Here is a 9,718-nt window from a genome sequence, read left to right as displayed (position 1 = left end):
AAGGGAGATGGGTAAGGGGTGCTGGAGAGAGAGAGGTGGAGAGGAATGGAGAGAACTAGAGAGGGGATAAATAGAGAGATGAGATATGTAGAGCATGAGAGAGAGATTAAATACCTAGTTGGGAGAGATAGAGGAGAGATAGATAGAGGGGCTTAAAGATAGGTGCCTAATGAGACATTAATGGATAAGTATAGAGGTGGAGAGGGAATGAGGGAGAAACCTATAAATTTGAGAGAGGGAGGTAGAGAGAGTAGGAGGGAGAGGTGACAACCTAGACAATGGAGAGAGGGAATAGATAGAATAGAAAAGAGATGACTAAGAGGGGATGGATGGAGAGGTAGACATGGAGCGATTCAGAGACCTAAGGAATGAGGAGATAGATAGGTTTGGAGAGAGAGAATAGAGGGAGAGAGTTCATAAATGGATAGGGGTAAGGGAGAGGGAGAGGGAGAGAAATATGGAGATGGGGGAAGAGATCTAGAGGGTGGACAATTAATTAGGTGAGATACCTAGAGGGGGAGAGAGAGGTGGGTAATAATATAGGGAGGGAGAGGTAGTGAGGTGAATAGGGAGGGAGGAAGAGACCTAGATATGGGGAGAGAGAAGATATAAGGGATAGGTAGTGACCAAGAGAATGGAGAGGGAGGGGAGTGAAATAATAAGAGAATGAGAGAGAAGAAGATAGAGGGAAGGAGTCAAGGATAGATATGGGGTTAAGGAAGGAATGAAAGGTAGAGAAGTTGGGTTTACCTAGAGAGGGGAGAGAGAAGTGAGAGAGACAAGATGGATAGAGATAGGTCTAGAGTTTGGGGATGATAAAGAGAGTGAGATACATAGCTAAAGAATGCTAATAGGAGCATGTTGATTACTGAAATTTGACTAAGTTTGAAATTTTATATGATCTTCTTAAAACTAGAATCTACATTATAAGTCCTATAGAGCTAAAACCACTCTCAAACATCCTGCCAATATACATGAAATATAACTTAAAGTATAAGAAAGAAAAAAGACATATTGAAATGTGACTTATACTTAAATGTTATATTTCATGTATATATTCTCCTTTGAGGGTGGATATAAATTGTGCCTAGATTGGAAAATCTACACACTCATAAAACATTCACTTTGGACAATGCAAAACATTTGGTGCTCGCCAAATGCAAAAAATTGTCTTTTCACATTTGGCGAGCGCCAAATGTGAAAATTCAAAATTTTGCATTTGGTGGCACTCGCCAAATGGTTTGGATTGGAAACCACCAACCCTTTGGGTTGGATTGTACTTGGGCATCCAACCCAAAACCCATTTCAAGCCTGAGACGTGTTTTTATCAGAAGATTAAAATATTTCACATATTTTTGGCCATGCTCTCCATCAAGTTTGCACATGTTTCAATGAAACTAGAAAAAACACCATAGCAACCTCAATCTCTCTCTTAGCTATCCAAGCATGTAATTTTTTTCACATTTTGATTTCATTAAGGCTTTCATCTATAATTTCTTTTGTTAGTGTGTCCATTTTTTGTCAAAAACCAACATGCACTATTTTGGGTATAGTTTTTTAAATGTTCATTGGATTTTGAAGAAACTTATATTTTTAGAAACTAGACTCCATTCTACACAATTTAAAAAAAAAAAATGATTTTTGATTAGTTATCAAAGATTTTAGGGGGGAGCACATTCAAATTTATGTTTTTAAGGATGTGTCCACTTCGAAAATTAGTAAAAAATCATATACTCATTAAAAAATTATTTGAAAAATCTAGCATAAACTACAAGGTGTTAGCTAATTTCTCACTGAAGCAATTTTAAAAATTCAAAAAAAAAGTTAACATTTTAGGGGGGCCACAATAGACGCTATGTTATGTTTTTTGCATAAAAACAAGACCATTTTTTGTGGCCCCCCTTTTTGAAGCCCTTAATCTCCACCATTTTCAAAAAAAATTAGTAGTTTAGAAAGTAGACTCGAAGCACTCTAACTCTTGTTCTTGTTGCATCTTCAAATTTGGTGTAACTATCTTCAATTTGTCGTTGAAGTTCAGACTTTGTTGATTTCAGAAAAAAAAGTGGCATCTTAAGACCCCCTTTTGGTACCACAACCTGGTGCACATACCCATCGTATCCACTTTTAAAAATGTCAAATAACATTAATAAAAAATATATATAGCTTGTAGTACGCATTCCTATCTATATTTCTACAAAATTGTTTTTTAAAATAATTAATGTAACAAAAAGTAGGGAGGCACACATTAACCACTAACTAAAACAACATCAACATCAACATCAACCCAAAACACATCAACACCACCATAATACATCATTAATAAACATGTAGTAATCAATTTCATATTAAATCTATTTAACAATCCAATCATAACCACATCAATTGATATGTGCTAAATTATATTAAAAGTAACATAATTTATAGTCTAATAATAAATGAGTCGATCCCCATATCCAAATTACATATAAATGTGGTTTAATTTATTATAATTGTTTTAAGTAGTATTTGTTTGGATATGAAACAATAGTTACTTCATAACCTAAATTTCCAACTATACTACTATTGTCTCCATTAGAACTTTCATTATTGCATCACATATCTCTTTTGTATGAGAATGTGTTATACCATCAGAATCCTTGAACAAGAAAAATATAACCCTCATGCTAGCATTAAAATATAACCTCCAGCAACAATTTGGTATTTTTGAAGGCTTAATAAACTCCTTATTCAACTCTTGTACACAATTATCAATATGACTTGTGATATAATTTAAAGCATCCTCCTTTGTAGAACCTTGGTTATCTTTCATGTAACACTCTATGCTTGAAGCTATATCTGCACGAGCTTTCTCATCCTTCAAATTTATCAAATAAATATTAGTACATAAAGTTTTATTTATTTAAAAATAAAATTCAAATCATCAATGTCGTTTCTACCCTCACCTCTAACTTTATTATCATTTACCTCAAAATCTTCAATATCATCAACTAGTCGAGTAATCAATGACACAAGATCTTGAAACTTTGATGATGGAATATCAAGTTGCTCCAAAATCTTATCTAATAAAGGGTTGTTCATCAATATCAATGAATGCATCATTAAAAATCGCATACCACTACTTATCGTTCCATTCAATACATATTCTTCAAAATTTGGTGTACAATTAGAAGTTATCCATTTTGCTTCTTGGAAGTAAGATAGAATAAAACTGTCCTACTAAAAAACAACAAATTAGTATTAGTTTAAAATATATAAAAATTGTAAACTAAAATTAAAATGCATATGGATCGTATACAATAATATAATTATAATGTGAAAATGAATATTAAATAATTATTGATTTTGTGAAGAATGTTTCTTAATGCTAGTTTTATAGAGATTTTCAAATATTTAATAATATAAGAATGATTCAATACTAATTATTTTCTTTTAAAAAATACTAATAAAATTATGTTGATATATGTTTTTTAAATTGAGACAATAAATAAATTTAAGCATTTGTCTAAAATTATAACATGTTTGTGCCATAAATTCTTTATAGACCTCATCTTTAATATTAGTAAGCTATAATAATAAAAATAAAAATTAATGATGAATATTAGTAAATTTTTGTGCATCTTCGCACATTATATTCGTGATTTTTACTTCAATATCAAGCCTCTAAACAAAGCGAGGAAGATATCAACCATATTCTGTTGATTTATTGGGCTATATATTTGATAGAAAAAGTATTAGAGAATGGATTACAGAGAAATGGAGAAGTTTGGATATTTTTAAATTTCTTCGAAACGGATTCTTCATTCTTGTGTTCATTTCCAGGGAAGAAAGGTGGATTATGGAAGTTGGGGACTCTCTGCTATATATGCAATCATGTTTTCCAAACTCAGTCTGGATTTGTTTATATAATCTACTGATGGAATGCTGGTCAAAAGGATGTATTGATAAAATTGGTAGATCGCTAGGGACGTTGATGGATATTGATGTGGAAATAGTGGAAGGAGATTCATATTTGTATGCCATATTACAAATTGCAGCTATTAGACAAATACCCAAATACATTAGGCCATGTTTAAATGGATTCCATTGGATTCAATCGATCAAAATAGAGGAAGACAAAATGTTCTATTTGAGATGTAGAGGTAGGAATCACAAGGAAGAAAACCTAAAATGTGCAAGATATGGATACCCAAACCATACAAAATAAATAAAGGAGAAGAAGAAACTACTCAACCAGGGAGAGAAATGATAAGAGCACTACCAACAAGGTGATGATTTCAGCTTTGGAACCTAATATCCAAAGATAGAAAGATGTATGCCATTCCCCTATGAAATCCTCAATGGTTCAATCACATGGAAAGTCAGTGCCAGAGACATTAGGAGACTTCTTGAAGATTGATCAAACCAAAGAAAAAAAGAATTCACTAGCCATCACTCTTTTTGTTGTTCAAATTGCACCTCAAGATATCATCAACCAAACTGATGTTAAGAATGAGGAAGACTCCATGGCTTTCTCAATAGACAATTTAGATTCAAAGGATTGGGAAAAAGGGAACAAATCAGATCACGATGAATTGGGGATAAATTACTAGAGAAGTATAAGCCAATCGGTGGCTAGGGTGTTAGGTGTTATTTTTTGGATCAGAAGTGAAATAAGCAGAATTACAAAAATAATAAATGCTTGAACACAATAAATACCCTGGGAAAACCCTCCTTCTTGAAGGAGAAAAACCTAGCCAATAATAGCTCTTATAATATTGAATAATATAGAAAATTTGCCTTTACAACTTGGCCAATCTCAAGGCCAATACAATGATGAAGTGAAGGGACCTCACTAGGCGCAAATTTAGAACTGAAATAATATCTCCTTAATAGATATCAATCTGAAGCAATATGCCAATATGCTGAAGATATCAAACTCCTTCCTCAAGTGCTAGTTTTGTCTTCAATGTGTTGGATAATCAAATGAATGAAGATTGCATGAGTGTATATATATGCAAATTGTGGTGCCTTTTGAAGATAGTCAACATCAAGAGAGACGTCTTTACAACCATGAAATAGGATGACTTCTCATCAAATCGACTACAGTAAAAATATTATTTATTATTTAAATAGAGGCGTCTTACACTTGAGTTGGCCTCATACACAAATCATTTAATTATTTGAATTTGATAGGAGAAAGAATCTCCCGCCACTACAATAACATCAACACTCCCTCTTAGCTAGGGAGATATCTTTCCAAATATCTATGTCACGGAGTCCCTCAACATGACACTCACAATGACTACAACCATTTGTGGAAGAAATTTCATCACGAAGTCACTCAATGTGATATCGTCATGGAGTCACTCAACATGATGTCCACTGTGGCTACTCCCATGTGTGGAAAGGAATATGTGAACAAGTGCCCATCACAGAGTCACTCAACATGATGTCATCATGGAGTCACTCAACATGACGTCCACCATGACTACCCCCATGCGTGAAAAAACACAAGTACAAAGGATTCATCACGGAGTCTCTCAACCTGTTGTTATCATGGAGTCTCTCAACACGATGTATCCAACATGGCTACTCTCAGAGGGTGGATAGAACCGCATCTTCGTCTCAAAGATGGACAAGGGCTTGCACCTCATATTTCTCTGTCTCTGAGAAATATACACTACAAGGGCTTTCACCTCATATTTCTTTGTCACAGAGAAATATACAACCTCATATTTCTCCGTCATAGAGAAATATACACTACAAGGGCTTTCACCTCATATTTCTCCATCACAAATAAATATACATTACAACAAATCTTCATGATGATGTGACTCCCTCTGAAGCTCCAAGAACTTGCATCAACCTCCTGACCTCCTTGTCCAAGATTGCCTGCAATGCTTGCCTTAGAGGAATAGTTCCAACACACATCTCTGGAACTTCTGACATGCTAGAGTCCAAGATTGTCCTCCTTGACCTCATCCTAGATCACCCTCTAAGTTTGCGGAGCTACCAAAGTCAAAATCAAATTGATTGTGCAATTTTTTTTTTTGCAGTTGAAGAGGTCTTCCAAGGACTTTAACATCTGGCCTTACAACATTGCAACCCACTTAGCTAACACCTTCACTTCTTCACAAAACTCCCTCTTGATCCCTGCCTAAGAGATTGCAAAGGGATCCTTTGGAAGTGAACTCCCCTTTATTGACTGATCTTATTACCTTAAGGCTCTCAACTCGTGTCTTGAATTCTTGGAATTTAACTCCCTCTGAATGTCATTTCCTCCACTTCAAAGTAGCTGATCGCAATGATAGGTTCTCCATGTTGTTTAGTGTCTTCATCTTTCTCAATCTCCTTTGTTGATGCAAACTCTCGATCCAAGGTTGACCCAACCTTGTGCCCTCGAGAGATGTCCCCAGTGAAGTTATGTGTTATCAACTTAGACTCATGACCGCAAGCTAAGTCTTCATGTTTGTTCATTTCTCCAAATCGCATAACTTCCTCACTGGATGCCTTAATATCTTCCTCCTTTAAAGTCCTTATGCAATCTTAGATAATTAATTCATCATCTTTTTCTCCTTGATCCATCTTGCATTTTAGAGAGATTAATAATAGTTCATAGAATCAAACTACCCTGAAGAGAAATATACAAACCAATTCTAGAAGCATGCATGATTCACTATTCCCAATGTTATTGAATGAATTATTATTGACTACATGATTATTTAAATTCATGATCATTATTCAAAGGTACAAACATAAAATATTTATCTCTTTATTGTTGATCAATTTAGTAGTGCCCTTTCAAATTTTGATCTTCATATTTTTCCCTGCTATCAACACCATGGTCTCTTTCGCCATATCAACCAACACTATAACAATTCCACAACCCATACCAGCATGCAGGGATAGCAGTTGGGAGTGGGACACTATATGTTGGTTGGTGGTCGTTGAGCATGCATCATAGCCTTACTGCCAACACCCAAGTTGCCGTCACCCAGGCAACTTGAAGCCAAACCAATAGTACCACCCAGCTCACTAATGGTCTAAACTGAAGTTGTAATTATGATACAACACCTCTAGTACCTCGTAAACTGACTACTATAACTGTGATCAGGTCTTCTATACACTTTTGAGCATGAAATAGGTCTATAATAGGATGAAACCCCCAATGCATCCTCCAACCTCACCAAGGACCACCACCAAAGTCGCAAATCAACCCAATATCAAATCAACATTGTTGTATAGCCACAAGGAGATGCACTTTTTAGGTCGCAAATAAGATGCAATATTTGTTGCAGGTCTAAGCATAATCTTCAATAAACTGGAAGTCATTTGGTACCATAAAATGCAAATACGATCAGTATGAGATATTCCTGCGAGTTCTCCAGAATGTATCAAAAACCTCCAGGTCAACTTAGAGATCATGATTATATGATAAAAATGTCTCGATAGACTTAATTGTGACCAAGATGGTGGCGATGGATAAGGCGAATTTAAGAAGACTAAAATAAATATTCACAACTAGAAGGCTTTCACTACTTAGGAAAATCTGATCAGATCTTTTCTAAACCCGCTCTGATACCATGTTAGTTTTAGGATCAGAAGTGAAATAAGCATAAGTACGGAAATAATAAACACATGAACACAAGAAATATCTTGGGAAAACCATCCTTCTTGAGGGAGAAAAACCCAACCAATAATATCTCTTAGATTATTGAATAATACAAAAAAATGCCTTTACAACTTGGCGAATCTCAAGGTCAATACAATGATGAAGTGAAGGCACCTCACTAGGCACGAATTTACAATTGAAATAATATCTCCTTAATAGGTATTGATCTAAAGCAATATGCCAATATGCTGAAGATATTGAGCTCCTTCCTCAAGCGCTAGTTTTTTTTTCAACGTGTTGGATAATGAAATGAATGAAGATTGCATGAGTGTATATATATGCAAATCGTGGTGCATTTTCAAGATAGTCAGCATCAAGAAAGATGTCTTTACATCCATGAAATAGGACGACTTCTCATCAAGTCGGCTATAATAAAAATATTAATTATTATTTAAATGGGGGCGTCTTACACTTGAGTCGGCCTCATACACAAATCATTTAATTATTTGAATTTGATAGGAGAAAGAATCTCCCACCACTACAATAAAATCAACATTAGGTACATCCAAGCCTAAGAAAAAAAGAGGAAGGAATTCAACCAAATAGATTAGGGAAGAGGAAGTGGTGAAAAAGGATTGGAAAACATCAAATAATTTCTCAAAAAGCCAAGGGAGGAGCCCCCTCCCTTGGAGGGAAATGAGAATCCTAACATGAAATGTCAGGGGTCTCAACACCCCTAACAAAAGAAGCTTAGTTAAGAATCACCTAGAAAGAGAAAAGGTGGATTTGGTGCTCCTCTAGGAAACTAAAATCATCACAAAAAAAGCTAAAAAGGTTGTGAATCACTGTAGTTGTTTTACAAGTTTCTTTCAAGATACTTAGGGTAGTGCAAGAGGCATGGGAATACTCTAGAACCCCAATAAGATGGTGGTAAGGATAATAGAAAACCATCCTTGTTGGATGGAGTGCATAGTTAAAATGGCCAACTCAGAAACAAAGTTTTCTATGTTCAATGTTTATGATCCAACAAAAATAGAAGACAAAAGAGGCATGCATGGATAGCCATTGGTAACAAGATTAAAAATAATTTGGACAATCACAATAAAATTGACATAGATTTCAATGATTTGCTACACTTAAACCAAAAAAGTGGTGGCCTTAACAGAATAAATAAATTTCCATTATTGATCTCAGAGAGTTTGTGGATGGAATTGGGAAAATTGACAGCCCAACACATAATGGTATGTATACTTGGACAAATAGGCAATTCGGATTTAAAAACATTTATGAGCATTTGGATAGAATCTTGATATCTGTTAGTTGGTTAGACAATTCAGCAACAACAAAACCAAATATCCTTTCCATATCTACCTTTGACCACTATCCAATATGTCTTAAAATAAAATTAGAAGAAAGACCAACCAATACATTTTTCAAATTCAAAAAACATGTGTGGTGGGATGGATGATTACCTCATTTACTACATGAGTGGTGGAAGGAATGCAAGATTAGTGGAACCCCTAATTTTGTTTTATAAAAGAAATTGTAGTAGCTGAAGAGATAGGTTATTTCTGTTATTTTTTAGAAGAACTTTTCAAAATTTTGAGGGAAGATAAATATTTCCCATTAGGTCTTCAGACCTTATTCTGATTTGCAGTCTCAAGGAAGGTCTGGAAGGATCGACTCAATGCTAATATGTATGTATTTTGAAAAAAAATCTTTAATACCAAAATTTTTGGCTCTGCCTTTATCGACAAAAAAAAAGTCTAAACTGAAATTTTGGAATAAGGAGTCTTTTAAAAATATCTTCCAAGAGAAAGAAAAGGTGGTAAATGAACCAGAAAGACTAAATGAAAAAATTATACAATCAAGTATGTACAAGGAGGATTATGAATTAGAGAAGACATTGAAAAAGGAATACAGTGAATTACTGGCACATGAAGAAATATATTGTAGAGACAAACCCGCAAACAATGGTTGAAATTGGGAGACATTGACACAAAGTATTTTCATATGTCCACTCAAGGATTTCAATGTTGAAATCGAATCAAGGAAATAAAAAGAGTGAATGATACTTTGGTGCGTATTGGATAGGAAATTGAACAAGAGGTAGTGAAGACTTTTTTA

General features: G+C 34.6%; 1 pseudogene; it reads right to left on the bottom strand.

Moving 5' to 3' along the window:
* Positions 1 to 2,551: 2,551 nt before the first annotated feature.
* Positions 2,552 to 9,718, bottom strand: part of LOC131042761 (delta-selinene-like synthase, chloroplastic) — a 150,955-nt pseudogene continuing 143,788 nt past the window's right edge.

This window comes from Cryptomeria japonica, chromosome 10 (assembly GCF_030272615.1).
Source record: "Cryptomeria japonica chromosome 10, Sugi_1.0, whole genome shotgun sequence".
In the NCBI taxonomy this organism is placed as follows: Eukaryota; Viridiplantae; Streptophyta; class Pinopsida; order Cupressales; family Cupressaceae; genus Cryptomeria; species Cryptomeria japonica.
The sequence above is the reverse complement of the archived record's forward strand: the minus strand, read 5'-3'. Positions and strand labels throughout refer to the sequence as shown.